This window comes from Gorilla gorilla, chromosome 11 (assembly GCF_029281585.2).
Source record: "Gorilla gorilla gorilla isolate KB3781 chromosome 11, NHGRI_mGorGor1-v2.1_pri, whole genome shotgun sequence".
NCBI classification, from domain to species: domain Eukaryota; kingdom Metazoa; phylum Chordata; class Mammalia; order Primates; family Hominidae; genus Gorilla; species Gorilla gorilla.
In genome coordinates this window covers 79274354-79292673 of record NC_073235.2, presented here as the reverse complement: position 1 = coordinate 79292673, position 18320 = coordinate 79274354, and the positions used below count along the sequence as shown (strand labels likewise).

At 40.6% G+C, this 18320-nt stretch overlaps 1 long non-coding RNA gene across 1 annotated transcript in view; it reads right to left on the bottom strand.

Annotated features, from left to right (window-relative positions):
• Positions 1-4299: 4299 nt before the first annotated feature.
• Positions 4300-18320, bottom strand: part of LOC134756659 (uncharacterized) — a 35585-nt gene continuing 21564 nt past the window's right edge. Inside the window, exons 4-5 of the long non-coding RNA XR_010129628.1 lie at positions 7957-8285; positions 4300-6975 (exon numbers count right to left, since the gene is read on the bottom strand). This is a non-coding gene — a long non-coding RNA (uncharacterized lncRNA). The remainder of the gene's footprint in view (positions 6976-7956; positions 8286-18320) is intronic.

The following is an 18320-nucleotide window of genomic DNA, read 5'->3' as shown; positions in this document are numbered from 1 at the left end:
AGTTAAATAGCAGAGACATGTCCAGCTTCTTGCATGGGGAAGGAGGAAGGTCAAAAGGGAAAAAAGAAATGAGAAAAAAAAATCAGGTAATATTTAAACATTTTTATTCTTCAACATAATGATTTTTTCAAATTGATTTTATTTAAAATAGTAAAATTGTATGAAATATGAGCTGCCTGGGCAGTCTAGCTCTTGAGGCCATTGTTACTATAACACTCATGATTTCTGCCTTGGATTATGGGTATTTCATTATTTGTGTGTTTTATATTTCCTATAGGAAGGCAATGATCTAGAATTTAGACTAGCTAGATAAACCCCCCAGGCAGGGAGAGGATAAGAATGAATTCAATAAACATTTTGAAAGGAAAGAGTTCGAACGAAGGGAAAGGTAGGGAAGAAAAGCTCATGATTTTGAGGAGTTAAGCCTGGGAAACAAAAATGCTTATTCCTTTGATAATAAATGGAAGGGGAATGTAGCTTGGGTTGACTGGTGGAAGATGATAGATTTGAATTTGCATGTATAGTGCGTTCATCTCCAAGAGATGTTGATGCCAGGAGATCTTCCTTTAAAACTGCAGCCAGGATGGACCAATATTTTTGTTGTGTTTCCACATATCCACAAGGATACATGCCAGCATGTAGTGTTTTTGTTTTTTTTTTTTCAGCCTAAAGGTTGTAGTCATCCTCCTTCAGCCTACTGTGTGGCAGCTTTCTTCTTATTCGGTGCTTTCCATTCTCATCTCAAGTCCTGGACATCTGAGCTGTGCATATGAGTGAGCGCGCACACACATGCGCACACACACGCGCGCACACAGACTACAGACCCTGATTTGCATGCCTTCTCCCCAAGGAAAGGCAAACTTCCTTCTGAATTCTTAGACTCTGCCTTTTATTAACTTTACCTGTGAGCAACCTTGAATGAGGAACAGCCTTACTACAGAATGTTAGTCTCAGAAAAAGTGAATTACTTCATCACCAGGGGAATATACTACTGAAGCTTCCCAGTTGGCATCAGCAGAAGAATGACTCACAACTCTTCCTTTTTATCAGTATTTCTCGCTCCATTCAAGGTTTTGAAAAAATACATTATTCAGTTCCCCTACTTTCATCTCCCACCACATCAAGACTATAGACACCTCGGTGCTGATTGCACTCCTAGTTCTTCCCATCCAGAGGCAAACAAAACAAGGGCATTGCTAACCAGTTTATTTGAAACACTTCCTTCAACAGACGGCTCTGAGTTATCAGTGGTGTCCTGTTTTTAGGACAAAGAATTATTGCTCTGACCTCATAGTTGCTCTTTGCAAGGACTCAGGTTTAAAGGTTATGAAGAGCTATTCAAACTCATATATTTCTACTTCCCTTCTCACTTGTTGTACTGCCTTTCAATGTGCAATGGAATGTCCATTCATAGTCATAGGCCGTTTAAAGTAATATATGCTTCCAAGATTATAAAATGGAAATTTATTCCTTTATTTATCCTTTCAATCAACATTTATTGAGCACCTCAGTATGCTAGGCACATACACAAAAAGGTGCTGAGGGTCAAAGACATCCTGAGAGATGCCTTCTAGAGTGGAACCCAACAACAAGCAGTTGGTTATAGTGAATCTGAAACAAATTGCCCAGCATTTCTATTGTTTTGTTTTTCTCTACTTTTCTCTCTTGTAGACTTGTTTTTCATTTTTCTCGTGTTTTCTCTTTTTTCTGTATTTTTTCTCTTTTTCGTTACATGATGCCATATTATTTTCAAAAAGCCAACCTTGTCTTCTTCTGTTTCCCTCACTCATTCCACAGTAGCAATATTTATTAATGGCTAAAAGACAAACAACTACCTTGTCCAATCCAAGGTCACTGTGGTAATTTTATGCATCTGAGAGTATATCAAAAAGACGGAAAATACATAAACCATTTAATAAGCTATTGGAAAGAGAATATGGGTTTATGACTTAGAAGGGCTGTATTTTCTGAACAAAAGGTTAATTCCTGGATTAGTCGGGATTTGGCTGCATTTTGTTGTGGTAATGAACAGTCTCCAAACATCAGTGACTTAATCCAACAAAAGTTTATTCTCACTGATTCTGCATGTCCAACATGGACCTGTGGAGGACTCAGCTCCACTAAGTCATTCAGGAATCTAGGCTCTTGGGAACTCTGTCATCTCAACACATGCTTCCAAGATTACTTCTGCAGGGAAGGAGAGAGCTGGAGGGTATTCCATTGACAATCAAATGCTTTGGCTTAGAAGTGAAACATAGTAACTCTTCACAACAGACAAATTACCTGACCTATCCAACTGCAAAGGAGCCCAGCAATGCACCGTTTATATACCTGGAAGGAGAGGGTGCTGGACTCTTTGTGACACTTGTAGTGTCCACCACAACACTCAGGATGATCGAGTTTGAAATGAAGACTAGAAAACTCCAAATGTCCGGCTGATGTGCTTGAAGGACAAGTGTAGAAGTGGCTGACCTGTGATTTGCAGCAACTGGCCTCTCACAGTGGCTGTTTTGCAAGGGTGTCTCTGGCTCTACAAACTCCTTGCAACCTCTGGATAATCTTTTCTGTGGTTTCTTGTTCATGAAGGCAGTATTTTAAAATAAACTCATACATGTCCTTTTATCCAATAAAATGTCAATCTTAAATTACTAAGATAATTCATCCCTAAGTTGAAATGCTCCTTTTAATTTACTTTTTTAATTAAGGGAGGTGTGTGGTTTGTGAGACTTGGACCATTAGGAAGCTTAAGTGTTCTGAGTCAAGACTGGGAGGCCATCCCTCGCCTGTGACAGTGTGTTGGAGCGAGGCTGCCAGTAAGCCAGAGTGTCAAGGATGACAGCACAGCTCCATATATTGTGGCCACCAACCTGAATACATAGCCAAGTGCATCACCTCCCTCAAACACATTCTTGCAAAGTGAAATTAACTTTATGGGGTGTGCAATAAGGTTTTTTGGATGGTTTTACATAATGTCCCTGAAGTTTTTAGACAAGTGACTTTTGCACAGCTATAAACTAGAGTTAGCATACACTTCTGGACTTCCTGGAACTTCAAAACTCGAGGTTGTGGGATCACTCATCTGAGAGTGGGTACATGCTTATCTCTGATCCCTTGATAGGGATCAGTCTAAAGGAGGAAAAAGCTAACAAAATCAGTCTGACACAGTGATAGTTAAGAACTGAGATTTCAAATCCAGGCCGGTTCTGAGTTTGGATCTTGACTATCCACTTAAGAGCTTGTGTGACCTTGGGCAAGTTACAGAACATCTTTAATTTCCGATAGATGAGAATTAAAATAGTATTTGTCTCATAAGCTTTTGAGAATTAAAGGAAGCGATGATACTTAGCATAGTGCCTGGCTCATGTAGGTGGTCAGAAAACATTAACTGTTACTAGGAGCTGCTTTCGTTAATAGTTGAGGGTAGCACGCATGTAGAGTGTGTGCCACAAGCAAAGCACTGTGCTAGACACAGCAAAGTATATGTGTATGAGAGAGAGAGAGAATTTGGATGTAAGAGTATAGTGGAGAGAGAAGAAACAGGATAGAAAAAACACAAAGATAGCTAAACATAGATAACTAAAATGAAACAGGTAACATTTATTTGTGGGCATACTCTGTAAAAGGCACTGCATAGATAGATCTTTACACAACTGATTTCATTTAATGTTCACATGACCCTCTGGGTAGGCATTATCTTCATTTTATATCTGAAGAAAATAAGCCTTACATCAATTAACCTGCAGTGGCTAACACATGGAGCTAGGGAAGTGGAGGGAGTATCGGGCTGTGTGGTTCAGCTTGACTGGAGCACAGGAGAGGACTGGCTGCGTGGTATGTTCCCAGGTGTTCCAGGGAAGCCTCGATTACCAGCACAGGTGGTCATTGCCCATACAGAGTCCAAGACCATCTGTAATTTTGGCCACACAGTCCTTAATGATGTGCTATTTGACGAAGAAATAGGAGACTACCTTGAAGCGGACACCATGTCTTTGAGATACTGAAAGATACTGTGCTGAAGCACAGCTTCAAATCACGCAGCAAATCTACGACATGCCAGGAAATGGCAGCCAATGGCAAACCAGCCCTGTCTGGGGGCCACTGGTGAAAATGTCATGGTGTTCCATGGTTGACCACTAGACGAAGCCCTGCTGGGCAGGATACCACCACCTGGGGAGGATAATGGTTGAAACCCAAACCAACCCCTCCTCATCCCTGCACCTCCACAACCTAGAGAAGATTTTAGGATGTGTATTTGTCTTTCCAGCACTATAAGGCTAAGACCACCACCAATACCATAGATCCCGTTCCCACTAATATGCTTTATTATGAGTTCAGAGAAAATATAAAGTATAAGGAAACCTGAAAACTTCCAGGTCCTTCTAGACTTTTGTCCCATTAACACTTTGGGGGAAAAAGCAATCTCCATGTAAAATCTCCATTAAAATAACCTTGTGGGCTTATCTGAAATTAGCACCTTCACAGTTTTTGTTCTGACTGTTGGTTTAGTTTGCCTACTGTGCCTTGATCTTATACTTGATATGCCTCTCTAATCAGATAAGAAAATAGTTGAAGCATTTTTGGACTGTAGACCAACATTAATGTTTTTCAAAAATAGGAGTTAGGCGTGGGGCTCAGATTTTTACCTTTTTATTTGTGTATGATTTAGTGTTCATCCTGCACTAGACACTAAAATGCATTGTTTAATTATCTGAGCTCAACACACCATTTTATAATTCATTAGTCAGTTGCTCTTTGCAAAAGCTTATTTCTTATGAAACAAAAGTGGGAATCATGCAACTGGACTATTTATCTCTCTTTAGGGGTTGGGGGTTAATATCTGATAGCTCATAACATCTTTATTATAATGCATTTATAATGATTTACTGGAATCGTTCTATGGCTAAGTATCTAATGTCAAAGCTGGGATCTGGCATGAAATAAAATGCTGTATCCTTGGGTAGCTCTAGGGAAAAAAAGGCCCCAGCCAATATTTTCTGTGTAATTCTACAAACTGTAATAAGGGTAGGGGTAATTGCCTTAATGTCAATTAAGCTATTAATAATGCTCATCTTGTCATTCCTAAATATAGCAGTGTCTCAATCATACATTACTGTCCCCTGTTAAGGCTACACAGAAATGAGATCACAGCCTCTGTGGATCAAGAAGTCTGTCTAGCAGCCAGTCTTATTTCCTTTACATAAGGGAAGGTTTGGGGTTTATTTGGTGTTAATGAAAAATTTCTGCTTAGACACACATATGTATTTGTGAGGACAAGCTCTGGTGATTCTTGTGAGCAGGACAAATTCAGTCTTAGAAGCTAAACTGTTCCCTGTTCCTATTCTGCTCCTGATGACCATGAAAGGTGCTCCTGATCAGGACTCGTGTTCCAGGGTCCTGATAAGGTCTGAGGACCAGACAGTTCAGTAGCAATCATACATGCATTTTAGCAAAGTGTGTGGGAACTAACAAAGTTAGGGAGCACTTGTTCAAGCTACACATGGTGCTGCGTTGTGTGCGTGTTGTTCCCAGGCCACGTGGATGCACGCAAGTTCCTCAAGGACAGAGAAACAACAGGACAAAGAAAATGAGGCTGAGACATTGTCACTGAGACAAGAGGCCAGTGTTTCATCAGCAAATTTCAGCAAAGTCAAGGGTAAAAAGTCATATTTGGAAGAGGGCATAGAAGATGAGCTATAGGATTTTGGCGAACAGGGAGAATATTGCCAAATCTCCCCAGTCAGCTCTAAATCAGGACCACTTATCGTGCAGTGAAGAAACAGGACAAGACCCTTCTTTAGTTGGCACTTATCGGTCTCCTGGGCCATGAGATTCTGAGCAGCCACTTCCTTCCAACCCCCCTCCTTGTTGCCTGTCTTGAAGTGAACTTCTACTTGATGATATTTAGAGCTCATTAATTTGTCCCAGGGAAGCTTATTTTATGGCAGTTTAATGACAGAAACCTGTTTTAATGCAAATGGACATGTAATCCCACTAAGCCACTCTGAGGGTGTAAATTTAAAACAATTGCTAGGAACTGACACCGGAGTTTAGTAAGATGGAGGGCTAGTTTCTAGATCCCGGTACGCCCAGGGGACCCTGCTTGGACACCCAGCCCTGGCGGTTTTAGTGCAGCCCTCAGTTACCATGGCAATTAAAAATGTCAGGGAGCTTACTGGAGCTCCTTTCAGGTGGTGGGGATCTGAGCTCTGGAGGAGTGGGGGAATGCAGGGAGGAAATAAGTTTCAGCACAGAGAGGAAATGAAGGGTGAGTGGGTGTCTTCTGCTCATTACTCCTCAGGGGATGAGGTTGGACAAGATATGACTGAGACCCCAGGAGGTCGCTTTCTGTCCTGGCTTAGTATAAATGCCTGATCCAGGCAAACTCCCACAGACAGAGCACAAAGCCTTACCCAGGACCCCACTTCTCCCAGCAGGTAAAGGGGGAAGCCTGCTTCTGAGGGGTTGGTTGGAAATGAGGCGGAGGCGGGAATTGTGTTTGAATATTTGCTAGATTATAATGCTGTTGGATACTACATCATTCACCAGAGGGCCCTGAATAAGGTTATTATGGGTGAAGTCATTTTTGTAATAAAGTTGGCTGTAACTCTGGGTCATAAATCACAGGTTCTGGTACTAAAAAAATTACTAAACATGCCTCTGTTACCACATACTGTCCTCCTTTTAAATACTTTGATTTTACTACAAATCTCCCATTGACTGAGCTGGGGGAAATACACACAATGAGCAAACGATTCCTTCCGTCCCCGGCAGCAGCCCTGCTGGCATCGGGGCCTCCTGGAATGATTTCCTGAGGTGTGATGTTATTTATGGTGTGCTTTCTCTATCAAAAAGGCAAACAGCATCCCAAGTGACGCCGGAGCATTTGCATCATTGCTTCTCTTGCTAATTGATTCATCCCCTGGCAGGGCCTGAGACACGGGCCGTTGGCTGGACACTCGCTCCCAGCTGCGTATCCTGTGGATTTAAGGTGCATAAGAAGCAAAGATGTTAATAAAATCGTTAAATGTCAAAACTGAAAAACCCACACCCATTCAGAGTTCATCAGCTCTTCTGGAATGATCTGTAAAATACCATCTCCTCCCCTTGTCCTTTTCTCAGTCTAAACTTCATAACCTTTGTTAAGTAAGGAGATTAAGAACTGTTATTAACAACACTGATTGTTTAATTTCTTTCATAACTTCTTCCTTTCAAATGAGAGTCCAGTACAGAATGAAAAGGAATGTTATCATATGAAGTGCATTTCAGACGTAATAAAGCAGAAAGGAGAGGGTGGCCCCAGTGGCAGTTGTAAGAGGGACGAAGTGTGGATCTCTATAGCTCAGTGGCTGCAAAGCAGAAAATGAAGATTGTAAAAACGTCACATAAAGAAAAAATGCACAGTGGATTCGTTTTGTGATGCCCATAATTCAGTAATGCCTTTAAGTAGCTAGAAGAAATATAATAAATGTTTTTCCACAACATTGATCATACTGTATCAGAGGAAATATTAGTGTGCAGGGAGCCATGATTATACTGGTAGTAATTCTCGGTGCAGAAAACTAGTAGAAGATGGGACCCTTTATAGGCCGAACTTTTATTGGCTGCAGTTATTTACCTTTAAGAATACGCCTAATACATTGTCCTGTAGCTAAATATTTTTGTGAAAATTCAAACCAGCACTATCAGTAAATCAGAAATCCTGCCACCATTTTATAGGATTTATATATATTTTTCCCTGCAGATGCTCTCATATGTTCCAGAATACAAAAACCAGCCAACTGACCATGTAAAAATTCTAGAAGGCCTGTAAAACAGATTCTTCTTCTGTATTCTGAACCTGGATAGGAGCAGACAGGTTTATGGCGTGGGATTCCATCCAAATGCCACCTGTATATATAACATCTCTCTAAAGAAATTAAATGGATTATTAGATTATATACCATAGTAAAACTATACCTGGAGCTGCAGGCCAGGAGAAGATATGCATGTTGTGCAACTGCTTAATTTTTTCTTTTTTTTTGTCTTGAAACACTGAAGAAAGCTTTGCAAAACAGGCTTTTTCTAAATTTAGGGAGGAAAGAATGGAACTGATTCTTCACGCCAGCCTCTTGCTCCTCAGACTGGCAGGAGCTGGTAATGCGGTGGCTGTGGCAGTGTGGGTGCAGGAGGCCCTGCATGCTGAGGAGAAATTTCACCTTCCCTCTAGATGGGCTCCAGCTCGACTTCAGAAATCATCCAGTCAGGGTTCCAGGGAGCACAAGATAAAAGCTAGCCCAGCCAGACTCCTGCAGAATTAAAGGGAGAGGTGAGACCCGGGCATGCTAATCTTCCATATATCCCAATAAAGTCCTGCTGTGAAAACGACTAAGAGAAGCAAGAAGCCAGAGCAATCTCCGAGGGAAGGTACTCTGAGAGCAGTGTGTAGGAGGGCGGTATTCTTTGACTTCAGTATCTGCATAAGCCAGCTTGCAGTTCAAAGCCCTTGTAAAAGCAAACCAACCTGGTTAAAGGCTGCCGACTCACCTGCTCCGTCTCAATGCACCTCTCCCCTAACTCTCACTGACACAAATGGGAATCATTTCTCAGAGTGAAAGGAGGCTATTCCTTTCTCTTTGTCCTAGGGCTCTTTGCTTAATGCAAATAACAGGCCTCATGCACACATGCTCTACCAATCCAACACATTTTCTGTGTGTGTGTGTGTGTGTGTGTGTGTTTATGGAGTTACATATCGATTTTAGTACCTTCTATTGGAGTTGATGTTTTAATTGTTTTATTTGTTTTGTTTGATTTTTTCTTCTCCTCCAGCAAGCAAGAAATGGAAGAGGGAGCCTCTAAGTTCTTCCCATTCTGAGAATATTTATTTATTTATTTATTTAACTTTAAGTTCTGGGGTACATGTGCAGAACGTGTGGTTTTGTTACACAGGTATACACGTGCCATGGTGGTTTGTTGCACCCATCAACCTATCACCTACATTAGGTATTTCTCCTAATGCTATCCCTCTCCTAGCCCCCCATCCCCCCAACAGGCCCCGGTGTGTGATGTTCCCCTCCCTGTGTCCATGTGTTCTCATTGTTCAACTCCCACTTATGAGTGAGAACATGTGGTTCTTGATTTTCTGGTCCTGTGTTAGTTTGCTGAGAATGACGGTTTCCAGCTTCAAAAAGGCAGGTGATTGAGGGAAGAAAACCTCCAACAGTTAGGGATTCTAAGGTTGAGGAACAGCCTGACACAGGTGACAGTCTATCTAGTGTGGCTTCTGGGAAGTTGGTGTGCTGTCACCTGGTGTGCTCAGCATTGACATACAAGCCAATATGACATCACAGGCTTCTGTTAAATTTCCTCCTCATCATGGAGGAGAGAGATGCTTTTGAAGCATGTTCCTGTAAGTGGTTCTGTTCTAGGTACTTTGTGGTAGTAGCAGTTGTTTTCAATGTTTTATTTTTATTTTTTGAGAAAGGGTTTCACTCTGTTGTCCATGCTGGAGTGCAGTGGAGTGATCACATCTCACTGCAGCCTTGAAGTTCTGGGCTCAAGTGGTTGATCCTCCTGCCTCAGCTTCCTGAGTAGCTGGGACTACAGGTGTGCCAGGAGGATTTTTTTTTAAGTGAAAAAATTTTATCTTTGCCTTAGTTAATTTCCTGGCAGTTGAAGTGCATTTTAAAACAATAATTTCTTGGCCAGGCGCGGTGGCTCACACCTGTAATCCCAGCACTTTGGGAGGCCATAGCGGGCAGATCATGAGGTCAAGAGATCGAGACCATCCTGGCCAACATGGTGAAACCCGTCTCTACTAAAAATACAAAAGAATTAGCTGGGTGTCTAGTCCCAGCTACTTGTGAGGCGAATCCCTTGAACCCACAAGGCAGAGGTTGCAATGAGCTGAGATCATGCCACTGCACTCCACGCACTCCAGCCTGGTGACAGAGCAAGACTCCATCGAAAAAAACAAACAACAAACAAAAATTTCTTTTGGAGGCTAATATCTCCATTGTCAAACCTTAATAAAGATCAATGTATAGTCATCTTTCTTCTCTCCTTCCTTTCCCTCCCTTCTTCCTTTTTTCTACCCTCCTTCCTTTTCTTCCTCCCTTCCTTCTTTCCTCCCTCCCTCCCTTCTTCCTCCTTTCCTTCCTTTTTCCCTCCTTTTCCCTTTCTTTCATTTTATTTTCCTTTCTTCTTTCTGAATCCTTATTTCTCTTCAATGACTTAGAAAACGTCTTAATGAACTTCTTAGAGCAATTCTGCAGCAATGAACATGTTCAGGATCACAGATGCCTTTTCTCCAGTATTTACTGGTAAAATGCAGTTCCCACTTTTGCTGTGTGTGTAGTATGCACACCATCCCATTTATGCCTGTAAAAACATCCAGGTGTGCTTAGGAGGGCCAGAGAGACCCTTGGAGAGTAGACTTACTGTAATTTTAGTAAAATTAAAAGACAAGAAGATAATAATAGGACTTAGGAATTTGCTTAGTAGATAAACAGAGTGCATTTTGCTTTACTTGGTATATAGTTTGAATTATTGACTTGCATATTGCCAAATAAAAAATATAGACAATATTGGACAACACACAATATTTGATTATAATATAAAACATTTTATATTTTAAAATGAGATACACTTGTAATTATCTCTACAACCACTGGATGTCACTATTGCATATATCAGGCAGTAAAAACCTCCTCTCTAGAGAGAGAATCTGAAACTTATTTTAAGAGCTGTCAGTTGCCACCTTGGTGCACTACCTTTTGATGGAACGTGCACTATCGTGCTAAAATGACTCTCTTCCCCATTCCATGCAGTCAGCCCAATTTTCAATTATGCCACTTTACTGGGAATTCTAATTTACACAGGATGAGATTCCTCAAACACAATTATTTTCTTCACTATATTTAAAAGGAATATGGTACTTCTATAACAGTTCTCAACATTGCGTATTAATTATAATGAGCACATTTTGGATACTAAATGGTGTGAAGTGAAAACATAACCATAAAATAAGCTCAATTTATAAAATACCCCCAACCCCTGCTAATTACTTACAACAATTTTATATCTATTTGCTCATCTGTCTTCCCAGCATCCCTGGGAGGTTACCTGCTTTACTGCTTTTATGAGTCAAAGTTGACCTGTGAAATAAATTGAATCAAGTAATTATTTGCACAGGCATTCCAGGAGTAAAGCAAAAGCAAACATTGAAAGTGTGTTCCAGACAGCTAATTCTAGTTTGCAAAAGTTACCAGTTCAGATTTTGGTAGTTCTGTGATTTTTCAATTAGTAAAAAAAATTCCTCAATTCATGGACCTTTTAACTCTCCTTTTAAAGATTCATTAAAAAAAAAAAATCTGGGCCATTTTGTGAGGCTGATGTGATAGACAAAATAGGTCTTTTTCCAAGCTGAAAAAAGGCTGGCCCAGTTCAAGTGCTAGTTAGAGCAGGACCAGGAAAAACAATGTGGTGAAGGAATTTGAACAATGGTTTGCTTTCCCTATAGTTAGAAATGGCCAGGAACTTCCAAAGAGCTATCCAGTTTAGTTTCTTTCCTTTTACTAAAACCCTGGAGTCGTTTTCTTCAACTTCCTCACATGCCCTTGCAGCTCTGGGGAAGCCAGAGCTGTTCTTGAAGGGCTATTGGCCTAGATTTAGTGGGGGAGGGGAGATGCTCTCTGTTCTAGTGAATTATCAGAGAGCTGTGTTGCTTGCCATCTATGGGATGCTTTGATCCAAAATTTTAGTCATTGTTTCCACATTTAGGGGCTGGAATGCACATCAAAGAAGTGGGTGCATGGAATTTACTGAATGCCAAAGAAGTACAATAACATACAGAGGATATAAGCAAATCCCAGTGGTAAAATTTGCTGCCAATTCTTGCACATAATAGAGGCCCTAAAGTGACAGTCTATCTTTGACAAATGCATGATATCAACGCCAAGGGAAGGAACTAGCATGCTGAAAGGTGAATAAAAGAGTTGGAACAATTCAGTGGACTTACACATTTCCTCAGTGTGTTTTCACACAACAAGGAAAGCAGATGACACAAATGCATGAGGTAATCATAAGACAGGGCTGCAAACTCACTAGCCGTTTTAAACCAACCTGGTTCTTTCAGGATCCAGCTCTAAAGATGAGAGTAAAATGTGATTAGAAATCATTCATCTTCTGGAGGAAAAAAATGGAACAAGGAAAGTGAAAATAGCTTTCTTGTTCTGTCTTGGATAGTTCCAGATTTTAGAGCCCATATGTTGTTTGCTATAACTTCCTTGCCTCCCAGGGCCAATGCATTCCAAACGCTTCAGCTAGTGTACTTCACTGAGTAGTCTCGGAAGTTAGGGCTCATTTGTATCCATAGTCTTTGTTCAAATATGGATTAATTGTGGCTAATTTCAGTGGGTGCACATAAAGTAAAACGCACAGAACTGAAACTACTGAAATCAGGCCTGTGTGTGATCATCTAAAAATCTACTTTTCAAGCTCCTTTAAGTTTTATTTTTGAAATAAAAACAATAAAATGACAGTAAAAAGTTTCCAAAAGCATTGACATTATGAGCAATTGCTAACCAAGGCTATTCCCAGAATGACTGAGCAAAATTTGGATATAATTCTAGACAAGATAACTGCCCGGCAGTGCCAGCTATAAATACTCCATTCAGAAGGTGATTTCACTATGATCCTATGGAATATGTCTCTTGTCTCTAGGGCTGGGTAACCATGTGGATGCATATTATGCTATTGTCACTAGGGCTGGCATTGGAGGGCAAAGGCAGATTCTTGTCCTCAAGCTTCAATCTTTATACTATGGAGATGAATGTGTAAGACCTGCCATAGGTTGCTTTAAAAAACCAGACTGCGTTTGGATATTTAGAGGAAGGGGTCTCAAAAATGCCATAGTACATAGAAATAGCCTAGAGGGGTCATGGGCACAGCTGGTAGTGAATTGGGTATAAGCAAGATCAAGATCTGTGTATTTATTTGCAACTCTACTTGCTTGAGCCAGAAATTGTGCCAGCTGCAAATCGAGCCAGCATTTCTGTCCTTGGCTTTAGACAATTAGAGCAGATTTGCTTGTATACACCAAAATCATTTCCAACACAGCCCCCACAGTTCTTTGTGCTTCTTACAAAATTTCCTCTATGGCCTTGCACTGCATAATAAAGGAGCTCTTGGAAGGATCCTGGTCTGTTTATTGTGCATGTTAAGTAAATGCAATGATTTTCATTATTTCAAACTCCATAATGAAATGACTGAGTGCCCGGCAACATTAGATAATGGACAAACAACTATTCAACTGGCTGGATGAACCACGGCTCTCTCGCATTAAAAATGTGATATTTATGAGTTAATTTAATCATAGAAGAAAATATTGAGTAGGTGACTGAGTAAAATGATGACTGTGTATTATGTTTTTGCCATGCAGCTGGATAAACATATTCGACGACAGACCTTGGCAAGAACTGCAAAGATGCTCTTGACAATGGCATGAATAAATATTAGGTGTTATCTAGAATTCACCACATTTGAGGTCGTGCGCAAAGCCAGGTAAGTTTTAACAAAAAAGAATTATAGCAGAAGCCATGTGTGCACACTAGGACTATGTAAGCACTAGAGTCTTTTTCTGCTGCCTAGGGATTGCTCTAACACTCATTCTCATCCACATCACCGAGAGATTTTCTAAATCATTACCTTTGTTTGCACTGCTAGGAGTGCACTGTAGCATAAGACCCAGGTTTTAGGAATCTCGTGGTAAATTTTTCAATGACATGCACTTGGAGAGAAAAGAAATACTTTACCTAGGCCATAGAGCTGACAAAAAGATCATATTTTGGAGTGACCCAACCCAATCCTTGTAAACAGTAAATGAAAAAATTGCTTTGAATTGCTTCTTGAATTTCTTTGGAAGACATAGTTTCTAACTACAAGAAGGACCATAAGAAAAGACAGTTTTTCAGAAGGTATTTTGAGTGAAGTTTCAGCAAGACTGATAGTCATTTAATGCAGGATTTGTATCCATGGCAGAAAGAATCAGTGTGCAAAAGAGTATCACAGAAATGTGCCATTATGGGTTTTTTTTTCCTTTCCTACTCAGAATTGTCATATTACCAATAAGGAAAATTTCTTATTAAGGTCTTTGTTTTCATTTGTTGGAGTGTGCACACAATCTCTAGAAGATGAGGAGGAGGAGGGGGAGGAGGAAGAACAACAACAACTATGTTTTCTGAGCCAGTGTATGCGCCACAGGTTTCTGCTAAATCAGTGAATTTCCTATATTATTCTCTATTTTTTAAATTATACTTTAAGTTCTGTGATACATGTGCAGAATGTGCAGGTTTGTTACATAGGTATACATGTGCCATGGTGGTTTGCTGCACCCATCAACCCATCATCTACATTAGGTATTCCTCCTAATGCTATCCCTCCCCTACCACCCTACTCCCTGACAGGCCCCAGTGTGTGATGTTCCCCTCCCTGTGTCGATGTGTTCTCATTGTTCAACTCCCACTTATGAGTGAGAACATGTGGTGTTTGGTTTTCTGTTCTTGTGTTAGTTTGCTGAGAATGATGGTTTCCAGCTTCATCCATGTCCCTGCAAAGGACATGAACTCATCCTTTTTTATGGCTGCATAGTATTCCATGGTGTATATGTGCCACATTTTCTAGTCTCTATTTTGGTGTTGTCTCAGCACTAAAATATGATGACAGGATGTGTTACAGAAGTTAGCAGAGCTTACTAGGAAAAAACACTCATGCTGGCATGAGTATTCTGGTGTCTAGTCTCAGTTGTGTGACCTTGGGCAAGTCACTTTGCCTCTCTGAACCTCAGTTTTCAATCCATAAATTATAATAACATCTGTTTGCCTATGCTTAAGAATCTAGTTGTGAGAAGAAAACTAGATAATTGATCTAAGGCATTCATTTATTATTAAACTACAATGGATTTAATTTAAACTGCTTTGTTCCAGAGAGAATTTCAGTTGCACCTAGGGAAACTAAAATGAAAATTTAAGATATTAATATGACTCACGAGCTTAATTCTTCTTTCTCTCTTCTTCTTCTTCTTCTTTTTTTTTTTTTTTTTTGAAGAGACCTTTCAAAATCTTTATTTTTAAGAGGAAAATCTAGCTCACTTCCCAGCTACTTTGTCTTCCTGGTATCCTTCTTAATTACACACATTCCACCTCAGCACTTATTTAACAAATAAATATCCAGAGTGCTTAAACCAGATAGAAGTAGCAAGAGGGGTGTTCTGGAGGTATAATTGTCATAATGTGGTGATGGATTGGATATGGGAAAATGAGAGAGACAAGGTATCAAAAATGACTCCCAGATTTCTTATATAGAAAACAGGAGAAGGGCGCAATTTGAAGAAATCAGGAATTCCATTTTGGATAAATTCAATTTGAGATGACTGTGAAATACCCAAAGGAAAAAAAATCCAGTAAAAGACCATAAAGGCAGCCAAAATGGCAAAAAAAAACACTGGGGTTGAAGGAAAAGGACTTCAATTAAGGCCTTGATTCTGCAAGACCTCAAGAAGGGATGTATTCTTCCTGCGTTTCAGTTTCCTTGCCAGTAAAATGGAGATATTAGTATCTATCTTATCACCTTGTTGGGAGGATACAATAACAATTTTTGAAGATATTTTATAAGTTACTTTATTTCTCGCTATGACAGACATAAGAAATAGCACAAATAAACAGGGTGGACGCTTTCTCTACTGCTACTAGTTGCTTTGGGAGCCTTGGGCTACAGTGTAAACACGGCCAAGTCCAAGAACCACACTACACACAACTAGAACAGAAATGGCATCAAGAAAACCCTATGTCAAAGATGTAAATCTCTTAAAAGGGTGGGCCCCAAGTTCCTGAGGAACATGCACTTTGCTAAGAAGCACAAAAAGGGCCAGAAGAAGATGCAGGTCAATGATGTCAGGGCCACGAGTGAATCAACTGAGGCTGTTAGGGCCTTTGTGAAGTCCAAGGAGGTCAAGACCAAGATCCCAAAGGGCATTAGGTGCAAACTCAATCAACTTGCCTGCACTGACCACCCCAAGCTCAGGAAGTGTGCTCATCCCTGCATCATCAAGGGTTTCAGGTTCTGCCGGCCAAAGTCAAAGACCAGGGCTCAAACCAAGCACCAGAATGTGGCTCTGTCTCCAGCTCAGGCTCCCAAATGTGGCCAGGCCTCCACCAAAGCTCCAGGGTGGAGGCCTCTGTCTGCCAATATGAGGACAGAAGGATTGGTGTGGCCTCACAGCTGCCATCTGCCTGAGGCTGTTGACCTCCTATGCTATTCATACAAGCTGGAAATTTCTCTCCTGGAAATATCCCCACTAAATAGTAAATGTCTTTTTCTTCCTGGCATTTCACTGGCACACCTTGAGTCTTGGGCAGCATTGGCCTTCTTTTCCTTTGGATTCTCTACCTTTAGGGTAGGTCTACAAGCATGACCTCATCTCGAAGGGTACACAGAGTTAATATGGAGAAGGCTCTCCTGTGATTTACAGTTTATCAGGGTAAAGTTCCCAAGGGCAGGAATAATGGCTCTGGAATGTTATGGGCTTCCAGTGAATATTAATTGATTGGGATTCAGCATTACCATTTTACTACTAGGTTTAAATTTATGGGAAGAAGAAGTTTTAGTCAGTTGGTTGGAAGGGGAAACATCTCCCTCCCTGCTCACCTGGGATTGAAACTATCCACTGTGCTTGCAGAGTCAAGCACCAGCTTGTCCATGGAAACTGACGAGGGACAGAGGCCATGGAAACGTGAGGTAGGGAACTAGTCCCCATCGCTACCACCATTTATGTTTCCCTAGGGTGAACTCCTTAATCCTCCCTACAACCATACACTGAAAATCTGTGTGTGATTAACTATTTTCTGACCACCTCAAAGCCAGGCAGGGAATCTGGCTGCCAACAATAGTAGGGATAGCTCTGGCTGTTGCAGAGATTATTGGAGAAGGCAGAAAGTAGCTCTCTTTACAGAGTCTAAGAAGGCTCATTCTTAGAGGAATAGGGTGAACAGACTCTCTATTATACTGTTAAATATAGGCTTTAGAAAACTCAAACATTTTTAAAAACCCTAATGATGCAGGAAGGAGCAAAGAAATATCTGAAATACTTCTCAGTCTCCTATCTTTTCGGAGGGAGTAAACTAGTAGATAAATGACTTGGTCTTGGATAATGTCTCTATGCAGTAATGTAAGTTTTGTTCTGTCTTTCTTATATATTTTTTGTCTCTGTTTCATGCCTGAGGATGTCCAAGTGCAGCAACAAATAATCAAAACATTGGTCAAACTATCTCCATATTTTCTAAAATTGAATGCTGTTTCTGTACTAATAATTTTCCAGATATGCTCCATGACCAGTATCTGCACACAAACTCCTATTTCCTGGGTATTAAATTTCTTTAATTACTGTCTGTAGTATATCTGGCATATGCAATATAGCTAGTATATTTGGCATGATGTTTTAAAATACCCTAAGAAGGGGTCAGTCATTAGTAAATTTTCATGGCTATACAAGGAATCACTGTAAACAGATTTGGATGTTATACTTCTCTGTACATGTATAGGCTAGAATATAGATCACTTCAAAGAGAAGGGAAGACCATTTGCTATTTTGTAGCTTATAGGAAGTCTATATAAGCCTTCTTAGACTCTGTAAAGACAGCTACTTTCTGCCCCTTCTCAGAAACGCATGCTGCCAAGGCAAAGCGTTTAGGACAGAACCTGGATCACAGTTAAGTCCTATATAAGTCTTAGCTGTATCTTCATCTTCTACTACTATTACTACTACTGCTGCTGCTAGTATTGAAAGGCCTAAGAGTTATGCCATGAGTAGGGGTCAGCTAGGCTGGTTTTGTTAGATCTGCCCTGCCCTGGAATGAACCTAACACATGTGCAGTAGATTCAATGTTTGCTCCTCACCTTTGAGAGACCCTTTCGAAAGCCATCTTTGTGGGTCACATTTTTCCCACCTGCTGTCCCCTTGGAACTGCTGAGTGCCAGTGTAAAGCCCTGGGATGCAGCATGCTTTGGGGCCGTCACTCTCTACCAGTGCATCTCAAACTATCTGCAGTGAAGGATCAGTTTTGTTTTTTACTTCCAATCAGTCACAGACTGATTGGCAAAATGTAATAAACATAACTTAAAGTGAAATAAACCAATACATATAAAACTCAAGTCCCTTTTCAAAATTTTAAGATTCAACATACACAAATGCATGCTGCCAAATGGCTCTGACAGTTCTAAATGCCTCCTCTCAACTCCCTACTTATCTCTGAACAGTATCCCACAGATGACAGACAGTGGGCCTCACG